This window comes from Muscardinus avellanarius (genome assembly GCF_963383645.1).
Source record: "Muscardinus avellanarius genome assembly, chromosome: 10".
In the NCBI taxonomy this organism is placed as follows: Eukaryota; Metazoa; Chordata; class Mammalia; order Rodentia; family Gliridae; genus Muscardinus; species Muscardinus avellanarius.
In genome coordinates, this window is record NC_137796.1 from 55,767,115 (window position 1) to 55,790,301 (window position 23,187).

The window sequence follows — 23,187 nt, forward strand, 5'->3', positions numbered from 1 at the left end:
GCACCAGTCAAAAACTTTGGAACCCAGTTGGAAGGGACCTTATGTTGTATTATTTGTTACCCCCACTGCTCTAAAGGTTGACGGCATTGGACCTTGGGTATACTATTCTCGTGTCTGAAGAGCTCAGGTCAACAACCAGGAGGTAAAGGAAAAGTGGGACATAAGACGACACTCCACCAACCCGCTAAAGCTACGCTTCACCTGGAGGTCCCGCGATGACAGCCCACCTACATCTTCTCCTGATCACCGGAATCCTGGGACAGACAACCAATGTTTTAGCTGACATCAGCCCGCATCAACTGGTAAAACTGACTTGGGTGCTGAGGAGCGGAGTAACTTTTGAAGAATGGAATAGTACCTCCAACATTGCTCCTCCTGGGACTTGGTTTCCTGATTTATATTTTAATTTAGAAACAGTATTTGGGGGGTTTGATGATTTGACTAATGTTAATGCCACTCATAAACTAGTAGCCCGAAGAACTATGAGAAGAAACGGGTTCTTTGTCTGCCCAGAATTCAGAACTGGGGCCTGGAGAGAAAAATGTGGAGGGATACAAAGTTTATACTGTGCATCCTGGGATTGTGTTGTTACTAGTGATGGAGAATCTAAAAGGGAATCAACCCCAGGCCTTATATCCATGAATTTTATCCGCCCATATCTTAAAAATAGTGCTTGGAAAGACAATAATGTGGTCAGGATCACCTTCACCGATAAAGCTAAGTCTGAGGCTCGGTGGATTCATGGGCTGACCTGGGGTTTAACGCTTAACCAGACACCCCGGCATGGGGTTATTTTTCAAATACTTCTCAGGATAGAGCCAGTTTCTAATCCCGTTCAAGTCAGCCCAAATGTTGTCCTCAGGCCAGCCCCTGCCCCCAACTCTCAGACAAAAATTCTAATACCATCTCTTAAAATAAAAGTTACCTCAACTCCCCTTAAGACTACTACAACAATAACCCCCAAACCTAAACGGACAGGCCCATTATGGGATATGATTGAGGCCACGTACAATACTTTAAACCAAACTGCCCCAAACCTTACTGAGACCTGTTGGTTATGTTATGAGCCCACACTACCTTTCTATGAGGCCATAGGTATAAATAACACTTTTACTATAAACTCTAAAACACCCACAGGCTGGAAGACTCGGCCTATCGGATTAACTTTCACCAAAGTAGGAGGACGGGGAACTTGCATAGGAACGGTCCCAAAAGATAAGATATCACTTTGTGCCACCACCATTTCTACCCCCAGTTGGAACAATAGCGTTTGGATATCCCCAAAAGAAAACTTGTGGTGGGCGTGTTCCCTTACCGGACTAACTTCACATCTCTCTGCTGCAGTCTTCGATGCCTCCCGTGAGTTTTGTGTAATGGTAATGATAGTGCCCCGTATTCTTTACCATCCTGGAGACACTCTTTTTCAATATTGGAGAAAAAAAGAAACTAAATGGACGGAGTGGGGGGGGCACAACTCCATCCGAGTTAGGAGAGAAGTAGCTACCATCACTATGGCCACTCTACTCCGCATAGGCCTTGCCAGGGCAGGAACAGGTGTCGCTTTTCTGGCCACACAAAAACAAGGATTCACGTCCCTGAGGACAGCTGCGGATGAAGATGTAGACCGCATAGAGCAATCTATTACTTCCTTAGAAAAATCCTTAACATCTCTATCTGAGGTGGTCCTCCAAAATAGACTAGGATTAGACTTGTTGTTTCTAAAAAATGAAGGACTCTGTGCAGCTATAGGAGAAGAATGTTGTTTCTATGCTGACCACACAGGAGTGGTGCGAGATTCTATGTCCGTACTGAGAAAAGGACTAGACAAGCGTAAGAGGGAGCGCGAATCACAAATGGGATGGTTCGAATCCTGGTACAATTTTTCACCATGGCTGGTGACCCTTGTCTCGGCCCTTGCTGGGCCTCTAATTATCTTACTCCTCCTGTTCACAATAGGCCCATGCATTGTAAACAAATTAATAAACTTTGTAAAGGAACGCATTAACACCGTTCAGCTTCTGATCCTCAGACAACAATACAATTTACTCTAACCCACTGAGGATGATTCCTCAGTATAAACAAGAAAAGGGGGGAGTGTAAGAATGCTGTGAGGGCCGTTCCCCTCCCCTTATAGAATTAAGATGTTAGAAATATATAGTATTAAGTTAGGTTGATGTTAAGAATTGTTTTGAACTTAAGACTTGTTTTGATGTTAAGAGTTATTTTTGAAGTGACTTGTTTTGATGTACTTGTTTTGATGATAAGAGTTGTTTTTGAAGTTTGAAATGGTTTTGAAGTGTTTTGAAGTTAAAGTGTTCTGATGTTAAAAATATTTTTCTTTGAAGTAAGGTCAAGCCTGTCACACCCTTATCTATAAGTAAACATCTGGCTTTTACAGCCATGCCTGGGGGTAAACTTAGTGACCAGGCACGTACCCTGTACAAAGGAGATAACCGCTCTTTAGTGGGCTATGACATGGGAAACTGACCTTTAAATCTATTTGCTGTGATTCATATGTGTGATGTGCCTTCTTTAAAATCATTGGCTGTACTTGTTTACCTTTTGATTCTATTGGCTGTATCCCAATGTTAACGCCTCCTCTGGGGCTATAAATGTAAAGCCTGAAATGTGCTTGGGGTCTTGCTCTGACCATTTGCCTGCGTGCTTGTGAAAGAGACTTGACCCTGGCATGCCAGTTTCTGCTGCGCCACAATAAACTCTGCCTGTGATTTGCATCCTCTGGTGAGTTCTCTGTTATTTGAAGTAGGGGCGACTCTTGGACCCTAACACCAGAACATACTGATCTTGGATCGCATCTGTGTCACATACTACATCCTCTAACTAAGGGACAGACAAGGAAGGTGTTGGGTAAAAGGTGGTTAATAGTAGCCGGGCATGGTGGCACATGCTTGTAATCCCCACGCTTGGGAGGCTGAGACAGGAGGATCGCAAGGCTCGAAGCCAGCCTCAGCTACTTAGTGAGGCTCTCAGCAACTTAGTGAGACCCTGTTTCCAAATAAAATATAAAATAGGTCTGGGAGTATAGCCCGGAGGTAGAAAGCCTCTGGTTCCACCCCCAGTACCACCAAAAAAAAAAAAAAAAAAAAGGTGAAGGTGGTTAATGTAATGAGTAAGAAGATCCTGAGCCAGGCATGTAGCACATACCAGTACTTAGGAGGCTGAGACAGGATTGCAGGTGACAGCCTTAGCAATGTTGCAAGACTCAGAAACCTAGTAGATCATATATATATTTTTAAATTTTGTAGTATTAAAGAATGAACCCAGGGACATTCTACCTCTGGGCTGTACCCCTAGCCCTATTTTTTATCCTTAATTTTGAAACGGGCTCACTAATTTGCAGAGGACTTTGCTAAGTAAGGCTGACCTCAAACCTGCCATTCCCCTGTCTCAGCCTCTCAAGTGCTGAGATTACAATTGTGTGTGTGTGTTACCATGCCCGGCTCCTAGTAGATCATATAAAAAAAGGCTGGGTATAGCTCAAAGGTAGAATACTTCTGGGTTCAATTCCCAGTAACACACACACACACACACACCTGATGCTCCTGATCCCTAAGTACTAGATGATACTAGATTCTTAGAAACCTAAATAATAAATAAAGTAGGGTGATTAATATATTCAGAAGATTAACTAAACTATAGATAATAAATAATTTATTCATCATCATAAATAGTTGTTTATGATATGATCTAACAGAATTATTTACTTGAGGTTTGACATTAATCTTTTTTTTTTTTTAAGTACTGGGGATGGAACCCAGGGGCAATCTACCTCTGAGTTATACCCTCAGCCCTGTTTTTAAAATTTTGTGGGGGTTTTTTTGTGGTACTGGGGGTGGAACCCAGAGGCTTTCTACCTCCAGGCTATACTCCCAGACCTTTTTTTTTAAATATATTTTATTTGGAAACAGGGTCTCACTAAGTTGCTGAGAGGCTCACTAAGTAGCTGAGGCGGGCTTCGAACCTATGCCATCCTCCTGTCTCAGCCTCCCAAGCGCAGGGATTACAAGTGTGCGCCACCACACCCGGCTCTATTTTTTTTAATTTTGAAAGAGGGTCTCACTGAGTGCAAAGGACCTCACTAAGTAGCTGAGGCTGTCCACAAACTGCAATCCTCCTGTCTCATCCTCCCAAATGCTGGGATTACAACTGTGCACCACCATGCCCTGCAACAATAATTCTTAGTTTAATAGAAATCACTTTTATTTCTTTTTGGGGGGGTTGCTGGGGATTGAATCCAGGTGCATTTTACCTCTGAGCTATACTCCCAGTCCTTTTTATTTTTTCTATTTAGAAATAGGGTTTCAACTGAGTGTGGTGGCGCACACCTGTAATCCTAGCATTTGGGAGGCTGAGAAGGCAGGATCACAGATTCGTGGCTAGCTTCAGAAACTTAGTGAGACCTTCCACAACTTAGTGAGACTCTGTTTCAAAATAAAAAATAAAATAGGACTGAGCATGTAGCTCAGAGGTAGAATGCCTTTGGGTCAATCTCTACTACCACCCAAAAAAAAAAAAAAAAAGAACTTTTGAAGCAGACACATAGCAGATTGTATGTACACACACACACACACACACACACACACACACACACGCCTATATACCTTTTATTTACTATAGGAGAATTGGGATTTTATATATATGTGTGTACCACCATGCCCGGCTATTATTTTATATATTACCTGATATTTTTGGATAGCTGAGTCATCTCACCCAATTCAGGAAATTTCTTTTTTTTTTTTTTTTTCTGCATAAGAATCATTCTAGAACATTTAGACCTCCTGCTTTGGTTACACTAATTTTCTTATTTTTCTTTACCTGTATCACAGCTTACTTGATGGTTATATTTTTTTCCCTTTCTTCATAGTTTATCCTTTATACTGTCTTTCTTTTGGAAATATTTTCTTTAATTTCCCAAGTAATATGTGGGTGTTTGGTTTTAGGAGTTGGTGACATTCAGGGATGTGGCCATTGACTTCTCACAGGAGGAGTGGGAATGCCTGGACCCTGCTCAGAGGGACTTGTACATGGATGTGATGTTGGAGAGCTATAGTAACTGGGTGTCACTGGGTATGGTCATCTGCTTGAAATAATGTAGAATCTCCTCTCTGCATCATCAGCTTTCCCACAACAAACTATAGGGTTGTCTTTGATGAAATCAGGTGAATTTCTTCTCCCTGAATGTTTTAATATTTTGTTGGATTAGAAATGGGTCCATTGAGCTGGGTGTGGTGACACACACTTGTAATCCCAGCTTTCGGGAGGTTGAGACCAGAGGATCGCGGTTCTTGGACAGCCTCAGCTACTTAGTGAGGCCCTTTGCAACTCAGACCCTGTTTCAAAATAAAGAATAAAAAATAGGGCTGGGGGTGTAGCTCAGAGGGCAAATGCCCCTGGGTTCCATCCTCAGACCTACAAAAACAAACAAACAAACAAAAAACCAAAACAAAAAGAAATGGGTCCACTGATCCAGGCATGGTGGCACACACTTTTAATCCCAGTACTTGGGAGGCTGAGACAGGAGAATCACAGGTTTGAGGACAGGCTCAACAATGTAGCAAAACTCTCAGCAACCTAAGGAGACCCTAGTTTTTATTTTTCAAACAGAAAAATAAAATAGGGCTGGAGGTGTGGCTTAAAGGTAGAACTTCCCTCAGTTCAATCCCCAGTACCCCTCCCCCCAAAAAAAAAAACAACAAAAAAACCCAACGGGTTCCTTGAGCTAAGTATGCTAAATATGGTGGTGGTGGATGCCTATAATCTCAATGCTTGGAAGGCAAGAAAGGAGGATAGTAGATTCAACAGATAAATCAGAGGTAAAAAGCTCTTGAGTTCAATCCCCGGTACTCCCCCCACCACACATACACAAAATGGGTTCATTGAGCTGAGCATGGTGGCCCACACCTATAATCCAAGTGTTTGTCAGGCTAAGACAGGAGGATTGCAGGTTCAGGGCCAACCTCCACAATTTAGCTAGGTCTTCAGAAACTTAAGATAATGTTTCAAAAATAAAAAAAGGGCTGGGGGTGTAACTTGGAGGTATATTGCCCCTGGGTTCACTCCTCAATAGAAAGGGAAAAAAGGAAGAAAGTGAGGGAGAGAGAGAGAGATGGAGGGAGAGAAGAAAAGAAAAAGAGAAAGAAATGGGTTTATTGTGTACCTTGATATTTTTCCATCCCACAATGTGTCCCACACCTTCCTCTGGTCCTTCGTTTAGTTGGCTGTCTTCTTTAATGACCAAGGAGTTGGATTTGCAATGTAGGCACTTATTTCATATCCAACTGTCAAAGCAACCAAGTCTAACATTTGGGCATACGGTATTTAGTGTTAATATTTTAGAATCAATAAGAGCCGGGCATGGTGGCACATGCTTGTGCCTCAGCTACTTATGAGGCCCTCTGCAACTAAGTGAGACTCAATCGGCGTTGGGGGTGTAGTTTGGAGGGAGAATGCTCCTGAGTTCAATCCCCAGCACCCCCCCCCCACAAACAAAAGGCAAAATAAGACCTTGTTAAATAAACCAGCATTAGTTAGTATAATTCAGGCCTGTGACCAAATTATACATGATTAAAATGACTTCCCACACTCACATCCACAGTGCTCATCCACCATTCATTTAATAGCTTGACCAAAATGTTGTGCCATCTGATAGCCATGCACATGAAAGACCCTCAAAACCAAGAATTGCCTTTTCCTAACTATCAGTAATTCTGGGATCGGGAAATCTTGTTGAGGTTGTTAAGACACAGTGTTTCAAATTAATTTAATATAATAACCAACAATATCAGAGTGGAGTAAAATGGAATTCTCTATGGAGATATAGAACCTAATTAATTCATAAGGATTAAGTAAATGACTACCTTCAAGGCAAAACATGTTACAGGAAAGAGTATTTTGATGGTCCCAAATCGACAAGAGTATTTAAGCCTACATACAAACTTTCTTAAAATTAATTTATAAACAGATTATACTCTTTTGTACACAAATATGAGTATGTATCTTCTCAGACTAACAAGTATATCATTACTGAGATATATATCTTTTAATAAGTTATTCATAAGTAATTAGCCTCCGAAGGTCAAACCTCTTTTTTATTGTTAGTTTTATGTTTTGTTTTTGTTGTTCATATGCGGGGAGGGGGGTTATATAAACAAAAACACTGTTACAATATTTTTGAGTTAATTAAATTCTGGATCATAGCCAGGCATGCTGGCACACGCTTGTAATCCCAGTACTTGGGAGGCTGAGAGGAGGATCCAGGTTCGAGGATAGCCTCAGCTACTTAGAATGCCCCAGCGCCATAAAAAAGAAAAAGAAAAAAAAAAAAAGGAAATAATACTTACTGGAAGTTTAAGGGACTTACTGAACTCACTCCTCAGTCAAGACTCTCCCCTGCTAGACAACGAACTCGGTCTTGATTTTTCAACTCTTGTGATCTTAATGTTCTGATCTGATAGTTTTCTGGACAGTTTACAAAGATCACTTTGCCAAGCCCCTTAGTTCTCCATGCTGATGGTCCCTTAAACCAAATGTGAGCCGGGCGTGGTGGCTCACGCTTGTAATCCCCGCACTTGGGAGGCTGAGACAGGAGGATCGCACAGGTTCGAAGCCAGCCTCAGCTACTTAGTGAGGCTTTCGGTAACTTAGTGAGACCCTGTTTCCAAATAAAATATTAAAAAAAAAAGGTCTGGGAGTATAGCCTGGAGGTAGAAAGCCTCTGGGTTCCACCCCCAGTACCACACAGACACACACACAAAAAACCCAAAAACAACCAAATGTGAACTTCCATCAATCAAACCTTTATTATTTAATTTATTTATTTTTTGTGGTATTAGGAATTGAACTTAGGAGCATTCTACCTCTGAGCTACACCCCCAGCCCTATTTTTTTATTCTTTTTATTCTTTTTGTGTGTGTATGGGTGGTACTGGGGATTGAACCCAGGGCATTGTACCTCTAAGCTACACCCCCATCCCTATTTTTTAGTCTTTTGTGTGTGTGTGTGTGTGTGGTACTGAGGGTAGAATCCAAGGGCTTTTCTACCTTGAGGCTATATTCCCAATTCTGTTTTATACTTTATTTGGAAACAGGGTCTCATTAAGTTGCTGAGAACCTCACTAGTAGCTGAAGCTGGCTTCAAACCTGTGCGATCCTCTTATCTCAGCTTCCCAAGCACTGTGATTACAAGGGTGTGCCACCATGTCCGGCTAGTCTTTTTTTATTTTTGAAACAGAATCTCAATGAGTTGTGGAAGGTCATCGCTATGTCTGCAAACCACAATCCTCTGGTATTAGCCTCCCAAATGCTAAGATTACAAGCACATGCCACTGTGCCTGGCTTATTTTTTATTCTTTATTGTGAAAGAGGGTCTCAGTAAGTTGTGGAGGCCTAAGCTGGCTGAGAACCTGAGATCCTCCTATCTCAGCCTCCCAAGTACTGGAATTATAAGCATGTGCCAGCACATCTGGCTAAGTTTTTATGTTTTTATTTGTTTGTTTGTTTATTATTTTTTGTGGTACTGGAAATGGAACCCAGGGGCATTCTACCTCCAAGCTACACCCCCAGCCCAATTTTTTTTTTTTTTTTTTTTTTTTTGTAACTGGGGATGGAACCCAGGGGCATTCCACCTCCGAGCTATATACCCAGTCCTATTTTTTAGTCTTTTTATTTTTTGAAACAGGGTCTTACTGAGTTGCGAAGGGCCTTGCTAAGTAGCTGTGGCTGTCTGCGAACTGCTATCCTACAGTCTCTGCCTTCCGAATGCTGAGATTACAAAGTGCGCCACCCCACCCGGCTCATTTTTTTATTCTTTATTTTGAAATAGGGTCTTGCTAAGTTCCAGAGGGCCTCACTAAGTAGCTGAAGCTGGTTGTGAACCGGATCTTCCTGTTTCAGCCTCCCAGGTACTGGGATTACAAGCATGGGTACCATGCCTGGATCAGTGGGTATTATTTTCTTTCTTTCTTTTTTTATTTTGCAGTACTGGAGATGGAACCCAGGGGCATTATACCTCTGAGCTATTCCCCCAGCCCTATTTTCTATTCTTTATTTTGAAACAAGGTCTTACTTAGTTGCAAGGGGCCTAAGTAGCTGAGGCTGGCTGAGAAGCATGATCCTCTCGTCTCAGCCTCCTGAATGCTGGGATTGCAAGTGTGTGCCACCATGCCTGGTTCAGTAGTTATTACTTTCAATTTGTCTTTTGTTTTTGTTTTTGTTTTTTTTTTTTTTTTTTTTTTTGGTGGTACTGGGGATGGAACCCAGGGGCCTTTACCTCCGGGCTATGCTCCCAGACCCATTTTATATTTTATTTGGAAACAGGGTCTCTTAAACCAACTGAGGCTGGCTTCGAACCTGCACAATCCTCCTGTCTTAGCCTCCCAAGTGCAAGGATTAGAAGCGTGCACCACCATGCCTGGCTCAATTTGTCTTTTAGAGAGTTGATTTTTTTTTCTGGTAAAGGAAATAAGAAATCTGATTTGTTTCCTTTCAGATTTGGGATCAACATATGAGAGCAAAAATAAATTTTCAGAAAAGGATATTTTTGAAAGAAATTTTTTCCAGTGGGAGATAAAGGAAAAAACTGAAAGCCTGGGTCTTAAGGCATCTATTTTCAGAAATAATTGGAAGTGCAAAATCCAATTTGAAGGACTGCAGGAACATCAAGAGACATACTTTGGTAAAATGATAATCAGCTATGAAAAAACACCCATGTGCAGAAAAAGCAAGTCGATTATCCAACACGAAAGAATCCATAATAAAGAGAAGCCCTATGTTTGTAAGGAATGAGGGAAGGCTTATAGTCATGGCTCAAAACTTGTTCAACATGAGAGAACTCATAGAGTTGAAAAACACTTTGAATGTAAATGATGTGGGAAGAACTTTCTGAGTGCTTATCAGCTTGCTGTGCATCAGAGATTTCATAGGGGGGAGAAACCCTATGAGTGTGAAGAATGTAGGAAGACTTTTAGCTGGGCATCCAGCCTTGTTGAACATGAGAGAATCCATACCGGGGAGAAACCCTATGAGTGTAAAAAATGTGGGAAAGCCTTTAGTCGTGGCTGTCACCTTAACATCAGAAAATTCATATTGGTGTGAGAACTTATGAATGTAAGGAGCGTGGGAAGGCCTTCTTTTGGGCCTCAAGCCTCGCTAAACATGAAGTCATTCATACAGGTGAGAAACCTTATACCTGTAAAGAATGTGGGAAGGCCTTTAGTCGTGGCTATCAACTAACTCAGCACCAGAAGATCCACACTGGTAAGAAACCTTATGAATTCAAGGTTTGCGGAAAGGCTTTTTGTTGGGGCTATCAGCTTACTAGACATCAGATATTTCATACTGGGAAGAAACCTATGAGTGTAAGGAATGTGGGAAGACCTTTAATTGTGGATCGAGTCTTACTCAACATGAAAGAATCCATACTGGTGAGAAACCTTATGAATGTAAACAATGTGGAAAAGCCTTTAGCCGTGGCCATCATCTCACTCAGCATCAGAAAATCCATACTGGTGAGAAACCTTTTGAATGTAAGGAATGTGGGAAGGCCTTCAGTTGGGGCTCCAGCCTTGTTAAACATGAGAAGATCCACCGTGGTGAGAAAGCCTATGAATCTAAAGAATGTGGGAAGGCCTTTAATAGTGGCTACCAACTTACTTGACATCAGCTATTTCATGCTGAAGAGAAACCCTCTGAATGTAAAGAATGTGGGAAGACTTTTCATTGTGGATCCAGTCTTGTTCAACATGAGAGAATTCATACTGGTGAGACACCTTATGAGTGCAAAGAATGTGGAAAGGCCTTTAGCCGTGGCTATCACCTTACTCAACATCAAAAGATCCATACTAGTGAGAGGCCTTTTAAATATAAAGAATGTGGAAATGCCTTTAGTTGGGGCTCAAGCCTCATTAAACATGAGAGAGTCCATACTGAGAGGTCCTATGAAGGTAAAGACTGTGGGAAAGCCTTTGGTAGTGGCTGTCAACTTTGAGTTCATCAGAGATTTTATCCTGGTGAGGAACTTTATCCGTGTCAAGAATTTGGGGAGACTTTTGCTCATGTCTCTAACTTGAATCAACTTGAAAGAACTCAGTAATAATGAACCCTATGGATATAAAGCATGTAGGGAAGCCTTTGTGTGGACACCTTACTCAAATGAGAAAGCTGATGCTGGTAACATGATTGAAGAGATGTGAAAGAACATTTTTTGTGTATGGACAGCTTAATGTCAGGAGAGATTTTACTCTTGAGAAACCATATGAATGTAAGGAATGCTCAAAAGCCTTTCCCGTGTATGAATAATTTAGTTATTATCAGAAAATATATGAAGCTAGTGAAAGTATTTTTAATACAAGGAATATGAAAAGGGCTTTAGACTTCCGTACATCAATTATTTTGATATGAAACTACTTAAATGTAAAAGATGTAAAAATCTTTATTCATGGCACAAAGTCTACACAACATCAGAGAATTTATACTTGTTAGAACACTTTAAGCCAGGTTTGGTGGTGCACGCCCATATTCCCAGTACTTGGGAGGCTGAGGCAGGAGGATTACAGGTTCAAGGGCAGCCTCAGCAAGTAGTAAGACTCATCAACCTAGTGAGACCTTGTTTCAAAATAAAATAGGGCTGGTGTGTAGCTCAGAGGTAGAATGTGCCTAGGCTCAATTTTCAGTACTACAGGCACATACAATAAAATGAATGAATGAATGAATGAATGAGTGAATGGAAGGAAGGAAGGAAGGAAGGAAGAGTTTAAATGTAAGTAATGTGGGAAGGACCTAAACTTAATTCATTTCTTTCTGTGCATCAGAGAATTCATACTTCTGTGAACTCCCATGAATGTAAAGGAATGTGGTAAGGATTGTAGACATGTTAAACATCTTAGAGCACAACAGAAAATTCATCTGAATGAGATACCCTTTGAATTAGAACTAGAGGAAGGCCCTGCTCAAAGTGTTTCCCAGAGACTAGTGCCTGTCCAAGAAATTGTCATCTGATAAATGCAGAAAATGAAAGAAAATATTTGGAAACATAGCAATTTGGTATTGCTATAACAAAACATTTTCATCGTGCTTTGCAAAGTACTATCCCATGAATTATTGGACATTAAAAATAAAAAGTTTGGCCGGGCGTGGTGGCGCACACTTGTAATCCCCGCGCTTGGGAGGCTGAGACAGGAGGATCGCGCAGGTTCAAAGCCAGCCTCAGCTGGCTTAAGAGACCCTGTTTCCAAATAAAATATAAAATAGGTCTGGGAGTGTAGCCCAGAGGTGGGTTCCATCCCCAGTACCACCAAAAAAAAAAAAGTTTGTCCTTTTCCAGAAATAATTTTACAGACAACACTCACACTTTTAGAACCATAATATAAGTTAACATGATTTAATTCAAATAAATCCTAGCTGGGTATGGTGGTGCATGCCTGTAATCCCAGTACTTGGGAGGCTGAGACCAGAGGGTCACAGGTTTCAGGACAGCCTCAGCAAGTATTGAGACCCTTATCAACCTAGTGAGACCCTGTTTCCAAATAATAAAAAAAATGGGGCTGAGGGAATAGCTCAAAGGTAGAATGCCTCTAGGTTTAATCCCCAGTAAAACACACACACACACACACACACACACACACGCTCTCATGCACTTCCGGGGATAAAACTCAGAGGCATTTTACCTCCAAGTTATACCCCAGCCCTATTTTATATTCTTTATTTTGAAACAGGATCTCACTAAGTTGTAGAGGGCCTCACTAAGTAGCTGAGGCTGGTCGAGAACCGTGATTCTTCTGTCTCAGCCTCCCAAATACTGGGATTACAAGCACGTGCCACCACGCCCAGCTTTCATCAAAACTTCTGTATTGACAATCAAATATCTGTGGTTCATCATATTTTGTACCTCACCTGATCACTATTTTGCCCAAGTAGGGCATCCATGATGTCACTGGTCAATCATTCACCATTTAGTGGTTAATGTCATTGCATACAACAGCAATTTCAATAATAAATGTAACAGAGCTGGGTGTGGTGGCGCGTGCTTATAATCCAGCATTCGGGAGGCTGAGACCAGAGGATTATGGTTTGCAGACAGCCTAAGCTTCTTAGACTGTGTTTCAAATAAAGATTATAAGCCAGGCGAGGTGGCGCACACTTGTAATCCCGCGCTTGGGGGGCTGAGACAGGAGGATCACACAGGTTCAAAGCAGCATCAGCTACAGAGGCTCTCAGCAATTTAGTGAGACCCTGTTTCCAAATAAAATATAAAATAGGACTGGGAGTATAGCCTGGAGGTAGAAAGCCTCTGGGTTCCACCCCCAGTACCACCTAAATAAATAAGCAAATAAATATTAGCTGGGCGTGGTGGCGCATGCTTGTAATCTCAGCATTCGGGAGGTTGAGACAGGAGGATGGTGGTTCATGGACAGCCTCAGCTACTTAGGCCCTCTGCAACTTAGACCCTGTTTCAAAATAAAAAATAATAAAAGCTGGGTGTGGTGGCACACGCTTGTAATCCCAGCATTTGGGAGGCTGAAACCAGGGGAATCATGGTTTGCGGACAGCCTCAGGTACTTAGTGAGGTCCTCTGCAACTCAGTGAGATCCTGTTTCAAAACAAAGAATAAAAATTTGGGCAGGGGGTGTAGCTTGGAGGTCAAATGCCTCTGGGTTCCATCCCCAGACCTGCAAAAAATAAAAATAAATAAATAAAATAGGGCAGAGGGTGTAGCTTGGAGGTTGAATGCCCCTGGGTTCCACCCCCAGAGCCTTAAATAAATAAATAAATAAATAAATAAATAAATAAATATTAAATAGTAAAGATTAAAGATTACAAAATAGGGCAGGGGGTGTAGCTCGGAGGTCGAATGCCCCTGGGTTCCATCCCCAGCTCCCCCCCAAAAAAATAAATAACAAGTGTAACAAAGCAGAAAACCATATTTGTATGTTAATCAAGAGATGTGGAAATGGCATATTTTGTGTGTGTGTGTGTGTGTGTGTGTGTGTGTGTGTGTGTGTGGTACTTGGGAACTGAACACAGGGGTATTCTACCTCTGAACTACACCCACGGCTCTATAAAATTTATTCTTACTGAGAATGGTGGCGCACGCTTGTAATCGTAGCATTTGGGAGGTTGAGACAGGAGGATCAAGGGTTCAAGGACAGTCTCAGCTACTGCTTGGTAAAGCCCTTTGCAACTCAGTGAGACACTGTTTTAAAAATAAAGAATAGAGCTGGGCATAGTGGCCCACACTTGTAATCCCCATGCTTGGGAGGCAGACAGGAAGATCACGCAGGTTTCAAAGCCAGCCGCACTGGTTTAAGAGACCCTGTTTCCAAAAAATAAAATAGGTCTGGGAGTGTAGCCCAGAGGTAGAAGGGCTTCTAGAAACCCCAGTACCACAGATAAATAAATAAATAAATAAATAAATAAATAAATAAATAAATAAATAAATAATAGATAGGGCTAGGGGTGTAGCTCAGAGGTAGAATGCTCCTGGGTTCTATCCCCAGTACAAAAAATATATATATTATTTAGTGAGAAACAGGGTCTCACTAAGTTGTGGAGGGCTTTACTAAGTAGTTGAGCCTGTTCACAAACTCATGATCCTCCTGTCTCAGTCTCCCAAGTACCCGGCTAGGAGATGGCCTCTTATCTCAGCATCTCTGAAATTATGTCTCAAGAATTCAGTGCTGCCGGTTGTGGTAGTATGTGTCTGTATTCCAGTACTTGGGTGGCTGAAATAGGATTGCAGGTTTGCAGCCAAGTTGTGCAACTTAGATCCTGTTTCAAATATTTATTTATTTATTTATTTATTTATTTATTTATTTATTTATTTATTTGGTGGTACTGGGGTACCTGGAAGCCCTTCTGCCTCCGGGCTACACTCCCATACCTATTTTATATTTTTGAAACAGGGTCTCTTACGCCGGCGCGGCTGGCTTCGAACCTGTGTGATCCTCTTGTCTCAGCCTCCCAAGCACGGGGATTACAAGCGTGCATTGCCACGCATGGCTCTATTTTAAAATTTTAATTATTATTTTTTTTTGGTACTGTGGATTGAACCCAGGGACATTCTATCTCTGAGCTGTACTCCTAGCCTTTTTTCTTTTGTTTTTATTTTTTGCAGTATTGGGGATTGAATCCAGGGGCATTCTACCTCTGAGCTACACTCCCAGCCCTATTTTTTATCTTTTATTTTAAAACGTGGTCTCACTGCTGGGCATGGTGGCACATGCTTGTAATCCCCGCGCTTGGGAGGCAGAGACAGGAGGATCGCGCAGGTTGGAAGCCAGCCTCGCTGGCTTAAGAGACCCTGTTTCAAAAATATATATAAAGAATAGGTGTCTGAGAGTGTAGCCCGAAAGGTAGAAGGGTTTCAGGAACCCCAGTACCACTGAAACAAACAAAACCAGGGTCTCACTAAGTTGCAGAGGACCTCAGTAAGTAGCTGAGGCTGGCCGAGAACCTGTAATCCTCCTATCTCAGCCTCCCAAAATCTGGGATTACAAGCATGTGCCATCACGCCTGGCTTTTGAAACAAGGCCTCATTAAGTTGCTGAGGCTGGCCTTACACTTGATTCTCCTGTATCAATCTCCCAAGTATTTGAATCACAGGTATGCATCACCATGCCAGGCTGGTATATTATTTTAATGCACTACTTGATTTCATTTGCTACTATTTTATTTAGGGTTTGGCATCTCATAAGAGAAATTATATAATAGTTTTTTTTGTTACTGTATTTTTGGTTTGGTATTGGAGGACCTGTTCTTTAAAATTGTTTGATTCAACTGGGAGTAGTGGTACACGCTTGTAATCCCAGTACTTGAAGGCTAAAACAAGAGGATCGCAGGTTCACAGCCAGTCTCAGCTACTTAGGGCCTCCACTACTTAGTGAGACCCCTGTCTCAAAATAAAGAATAAAAAAATAGGACTAGCCGGGCGTGGTGGCACACGCTTGTAATCCCAGCATTTGGGAGGCTGAGACCTGGAGGATCGCGGTTCACGGACAGCCTCAGCTACTTAGTGAGGCCCTCTGCAACTCAGTGAGACCCGGTTTCAAAATAAAGAATATAAAATAGGGCAGGGGGTGTAGCTCAGAGGTCAAATGACCCTGAGTTCCATCCCCAGACCCGCAAAAAAAAAAAAAAAAAAAAAAAAAAAGGACTGGGGGATGTAGCTGGAGGTAGATAGCCCCTGGGTTCAATCCCTAGTATCACGCACACACACTAGAGCTGTGTTTACTTTTACTAGTTAAATTGTATTTAAGTTCAAAAATTTTCTACATAGATTTCTAAACAAATGTGTTGACTGACACATTCCTATCACCACTGTGTAAATGTTCTTTTCTTCAACAGTACATGACATCATTAATTAAAAAAAAAGTTTTTAGCCAGGCGTGGTGGTGCACGCTTGTAATCTCCGTTTTGGGAGGCTGAGACAGGAGGATCACACAGGTTCGAAGCCAGCTTCAGCTACATAGTGAGGCTCTCAGCAACTTAGTGAGACCCTGTTTCCAAACAAAATATAAAATAGGTCTGGGAGTATACCCTGGAGGTAGAAAGCCCCTGCCTCCCCTCCCCCCAGTACCACACACACACATTTTTTTTAGCTTTGTATGGTGGTGAACATCTGTAATTCCAGTACTTGGGAGGCTGAGGAGGATTGCAGGTTCATGGCCAGCCTCAGCTACTTAGGCTCTCTGCAACTTAGTGAGACACTGTTTCAAAATGAATAAAAAATAGGGCTAGGGGTGTAGCTCGGAGGTAGAATGCCCCTGGGTTCCATCCCTAGTACCACAAAAAGAAAATTAAAAAAAGGGGGGGATTATAAATTTGAGGGTAAACTGGGCGTTGTGGCACACACTTGTAATCCCAGCATTCGGGAGGCTGAGGCAGGAGGATTGCAGGTTCGCGGACAGCCTCTGCTACTTAGGTCCCTTGTAACTCAGTGAGACTGTTTCAAAAAAAAAAAAATGGGATTGGGGGTGTAGCTCGGAGGTAGAATGCCCTCGGGTCCCATCCCCAGTACTGCAAAAAAAAAAAAAAAAAAAAAAAAGAGGGTAGCCTCAGTAATTTAGCAAGACCCTCAGTAATTTAGTAAGGAACCTAGCGAGAACTTCCTTCAAAATAAAGAAGGGGTGGGGGTATAAATTGTATGTAGAATGCTCCTGGGTTCAGTCTCCAGTAATGGAAAAAAATAAAAACAAAACAAACAACAATGAAAGGCCATTTCTGAGACTCCATCCAAAGGAAAACTATAAAACATATCTAGAGAAATATTACAAACGTTAGAAGAAAAAAAGGTGGAAAAACCTAAAGGTACTTAGCCGGGCAGCTACTTAGAAAAACTATTGCATTCATATAATGGACAATGAGGTGGATACTAACAATGGTTTTGAACAACACTGGTTTTCAATAGGGTGTGATTTTGTCTATGAAAGAACGCGTGGCAATGTTTGGAGACACTTGGTTGTCAAAATGTGGAGACGGATGCGACTCTATTTAGTGAGTAGAGATTAGGAATGCTTCTAAACACTCTACAATGCAAAAGAAAGCCCGCACAAGAATTACCTAAAGCGCGCAGGCACACACACACACACACACACACACACACACACACAATGTCAATGCTGCTAAGGTTAAGAAACAGAAAAGTAACACAATCCAGAGCATATCAACCATAATGCCAGCATATAACAAAAGTTATTAAATATGTAAAGAAATGGGAATCCCAGTACAGCCCGGAGCGCAGCTTCTCCCGCAGTATTTCGCCACTCGAAGCCCTCTCCATCAGCACTTCCGGGAGCGCGACAGTGAGCGCAGGCACTTCCGCCCGGGGGGCCGGCGGCGCGCGGTCCGGCGGCGCGCGGGGTCCTGGGAACTGTAGTTCCGAGCTCCGCGCAGCCAGGGCGCTTCCGCCGTGCGGGGCCGAGAGCGCGGCCTGGTTCCTCTCCGGGGGTGGAGAGGATCGGGACCCCGCGACCTCTTTTAACTTTTATGGCCTGGTAGTCGGGTCCGCGAGGCCCTGGCGGTGGCCTGAGTCACGGAGCCGCGAGCAGCGGCGGAGGGCGGGCTGAGGTGGGGCGGCCGCCCGCTCGGCCCGCCCGCGCCCGCCGCGCTGGAGGATCCCCGGGCGCCGGCTGTGCAGACCCGCCTCCCTTCAGTCACCTTCCTCACGCCCTGTCGCTCCTGCAGCATAGCGTTGGGTGAGAATCTTTCTGTGCCTTAGCTTCCTCTCGTGTAAAAGGGAACATCAACCTTATACATTCGCTTAAGAATCGTAGAGGACACGCAAAATGTGTAGAACAGCGCAGGCGTGCAGCAAGGTGCCGCTGTATTTGTGGTTCTGGGGATTGAACCCAGGGGCGCTGTATCTCTGAGCTCCCCTCCTACCCCCGTCCTAGCTATGACCCCAGCCCTATTTTTTATTCTTTATTTTGAGACAGTCTCACTGAGTTGCAAAGGGCATTACTAAGAAGCTGAGGCCGACCGCGAACACGGATCCTCCTGTCACAGCTTCCCAAGTGCTGGATTACAAGCGTGCGCCACCACACCCGGCTTTTCGTTTTTATTCCAAAACAGGATCTCGATAAATTGTCCAGGCTGACCTCCGACCTGTGATCCTCCCATCTCAGCCTCCCAGGTACTGGGATTACAGGTGTGCGCTTGCAAGGCTTAGGACTTTTTTTTTTTTTTTTTAAATTGTTATCATTATTTGGTGGTACTGGCAGTAGAAGCCAGGAACATCTACCTCTGAGCTACACCCCAGCCTGTTTGTTTATCTATTATTTATTTTGTGTTTAGTTCCTATGATTTTCTTCCTTCCTTATTTCCTTCCTTCCTTCCTTCCTTCCTTCCTTCCTTCTTTTCTTTTCTTTTTTGCAGTACTGGGAATTGAACCCAGGGTCATTCTACCTCTGAGCTACACCCCAGCCTTATTTTTTATTCTTTATTCTGAAACAGGGTTTCACTAAGTTGCATAGAGCCTAAGTAGCTGAGACTGGCTGCGAACCTGCGATCCTCCTGTCTCAGCCTCCCAAGTACTGGGTTTTGCCACCATTGTAATTACACATCATAATGAAATTCAGAATGATAGGGACATAGAACTGTTTTAATAATATAAAAGTAAACCTTTCTTTGGAAGATCAGTGTAGTAACACTGCCTTTTTTCCCATTCTCTCTTTTCTCCTCTTCTCTTCTTTCTCTTGGCAGGGAATTAGGCTGCTCCTGAACTACTTCCGTTTTTCTCTTCTTTTTTCTTACTTTTTAAATTTATTTTTTGTAGTACTGAGAGTGGAACCCAGGGGCTTTTCTACCTCCCAGACCTATTTTTATACTTTATTTGGAAACAGGGTCTTACTAAGTTGCTGAGAGCCTCACCAAGTAGTTGAGTCTGGCTTCGAACCTGTGCGATCCTCCTTTCTCAGCCTCCCAAGTGCTGGGATTTTAAGTCTGAACCACTATTCCCGGCTCTTCCTCTTCTTTTCTTTTCTTTCTTTCTTTCTTTCTTTCTTTCTTTCTTTCTTTCTTTCTTTCTTTCTTTTGTATGAAAACTGAGAGAGGGGAGATTGTATTCATTTGCTAGGGCTACCAGAACAAAGTAACATAGATGAGTAACTGAAAAAATATTTTCTCACAGTTTTCAAGGCTAGAAGTTCAAGATCAGAGTGTCGGGAACTTCAGTTTTTTTCTGAGATCTTCCTCCTCTAAGTGGGAGAATTGTGCTGTTTCTTTGTATTGTAATTATTTTAAAACGGCATTGTTTCCAAATACAGTCACATTCTGAGATGCTGAGGGTTAGGACTTCAAAATTCACCTTCAATGTGAATTTTGGAGGTAGTACCATTCAGCCCCTAATAGATGTTAACAGTCACTCTTAGATTTTTGCTCTTGACAGGTAGGAGAATGGTATTTATGTGACAAAGATAGAGTTACAGTTTAGGAAAAGGGAGATGATGAATTTTCTTTGTTGCTTTGGAGTTGAGCTTTCCACTGGCATGTAACCTGGTTTCTTCTCTCTGTCCTCTTAGGCTGCGGAGACCTCTGTTTCATGGACGACGTCACATTCTCAGACTGCCCAGCAAGAGGTTGGCAAAGAGGAGTTATTCAATGAGAGTGATTTATGTAGCCATCCAGCAGGCAGCTGGAACTAGGATGCCATAGCTTGGGGTTAGAGAACTAAATGGAAAAATTCCGTATTTCTTATCCTTTTTCTCACTTTTGTGTGTGTGTGTGTGGGGGGGGTGGTACTGGTGATTGAACCCAGGAGCATTCTACCTCTGAGCTATGCCCCCAATCCTGTTTCATTTTTTATTTGGAAACAGGGTATTACTAAGTTGCTGAGAGTTTCACTAAGTTGCTGAGGCTGGCTTCGAACCTGCAGTCATTTTTGTCTCGGCCCCTCAAGTACTGAGATTACTGGTGTACACCACCACACCTGGCTTTTCTCACTTACTTTTGAGGGCACATAGAATCCCGTCGGCTTTTTTTGAGCATTGGAAAGTTGATATATAGTTATGAATAGTGTTGTCACAGATCAACATTAACGTTCGTGATTTGTTTGTTTTACAGAGATCATCAGAGGAATGATGAGAATAGCTAACATATGTTGAGTGCCTCTTAAGACTCAGAGGACCTGCAGTTTTTTACATGTACTAGTTCATTTATTTTTCATTATAATTCTTTTCTCTGTCGCTGTGTGTGTTACTGGGAATTGGACTCAGAGGTGTTCTGTTTCCAAGCTACACTCCTAGCCCCCCTCCTCTTTTTTTTTTTTTTTTGTGGAACTAGGAGTGGAACCCAGGGGCATTCTACCTCCAAGCTATACCCCGAGCCTTATTTTATTTTTATTTTGAAATAGTGTCTCACTAAGTTGATGAGAGTCTCACTACTTCTTGAGGCTTTCCTCAAACCTGCAATCCTCCTATCCCAGCCTCTTCAGTACTGGGATTATAGGTATGTGTCCAGCTTTACCTCTACCATTTTCTAGTTTTTGTCTTGAAATAGGGTCTTGCTAGGTTGCTGAGATACTTACTTAGTTGCTGAGGCTGGTCTTGAACCTATGATCCTCCTGTCTCAGTACTCCCAAGTATATATATGATATACCACCATGCCCAGATATGATATTCTATTTTATATTCTATTTTATTTTATTTTTGTTTTTATTTATTTTATTTTATTTTTTTGCGGGTCTGGGGATGGGTATTCAACCTCCAAACTACACCCCTGCCCTATTTTTTATTCTTTATTTTGAGAGAGGGTCTCACTAGTTGCAGAGGGCCTCACTAAATAGCTGAGGCTGTCCATGAACCACAATCCTCCGGTCTCAGCCTCCCGAATGCTAGGATTACAAACATGCGCCACCATGCCTGGCTTATGAAATTCTATTTTTAATCTCATTTATTTTTGTGTGTGTGTGGTGTTGGGGGATTGAACCCAGGAGCATTCTACCTCCTAGCTGTACTTCCAGCCCTATTTTTTATTTTTATTTTTATTTTTATTTTGAAACAGGTCTCACTGGGTTGATGAGAGTCTCACTACTTGCTGAAGTTGTCCTCAAACCTTCAATCTTCCAATCTTCCTGTTTTAGCCTTCTAAGAACCTAGTACTACAGAGAGAGAGGGGGGGGGAGGGAGGGAGGGAGAGGGGAGGGGAGGGGAGGGGAGGGAGGGAGAGAGTGTTCTTTATTGGTTATGCAGCCTTAATTATGCAAAAAGTTGGTGTTGGGGTATGCTGAGTGGTGGACTGCTTGCTTAAAGTATGTAAGGCCCTGGATTCAATCCCTGGCATCTCAATAAAAACAAATGTCAGGCATGGTTGTGCACACCTGTAAATCAGTATTTAAGAGGCTGAGATAGGAGGATCACAGGTTCTGGGCCAGCCTCAGCAACTTAATGGGACCCTGTTTCAAAATTAAAGAATAAAAAGGGCTGGGGATATAACAAAGAGGTAGAATGCCCCTAGATTCAATCTCTTATAGTATAAAACAACAAGAAAAAACAGGGCAACACATTATCGAAGGGACAAAGGTCTATTTTTAGTGTTCTTTTCTTCCCTACTTTCTTTTTCTTTTTGATACTTGAATAGTTTCTAGGATAACCACTGTTTAAACCTGTAAGTTTAAACTTGAACTTAGAGGCTCCTTGGGGTGGTTGTCTGGTGTCTTATTGCTTTAATGAAAAGGTCGACCCCTGCCCTGTACAGTATGATTGTCACTACTCATATATGACCGTTGAGCACATAAATGTGGTTAGTTCAATTTGAGATATGTTACATGTGTAAAACACAACAGATTTTGGATACTTAGAGTGAAAAAATATAAAATATTTCAGCTTCTTTATTGATTGCAAGTTGGACTGATAACATTTTGGATATATTGGGCTAAAAAAAGTATATTGTTAAAATTAGACTCACTTGCTTTTTACTTTTATAAATGTGGCTAGGAGAACATTTTTAAAATTTATTTATTTATGTATTTATTTTTGTGGTACTGGGGATTGGATACAGGGGCATTCTACCTCTGAGTTATACCTCCAGCTCTATTTTTTAAATTTATTTTAAAATAGGGTCTCATTAGGTTGATGAGAGTCTTGATACTTTCTGAGCTAGTCTTCAAACCTGTGATCCTCTGTCTCAGCCTTTCAAGTACTGGTAATACAGGCCTGTGCCAGCTGAAGGAGAACATTTGAAATGACATGTACAGCTTGCATTGCATTTCTGTTGAATGATACTGATCTAAAGGGAAATCTCTCTTTTCACTCTGAGAATTTGCCTCAAAAGGCATTTACCAGTCATCCTGCTATTCTTTCCTTTTAGAGAGAACCACAGGGGCACCTGTAATGGAAGAGAAACAGGTAGCTGGTAATCAAGAGGCCTGAAAGCCACACTTAAGCCCTGTCCAGGGCTTTCTGGATGCCCTTGGGCAATTCCACTGACTCTTAGTTCTTGAACTATGATCCCATCAGAATCACCTAGAGAATTCAGTAAAAATGACAAAAAACCAGGATTTACATTCCTTCAATGCTTTTGAGCTTAATTTATGTTTTTGGTGGTACTGGGGATTGAATCTAGAAGCATTCTAACTCTGGGCTATGCCTCCAGCTCCCCCCCCCCCCCGCCTTTTTTTTTTTTTTTTTGTACTGGGGATTGAACCCAGCATTCTACCTCTGAGCTACACCCCAGCCCT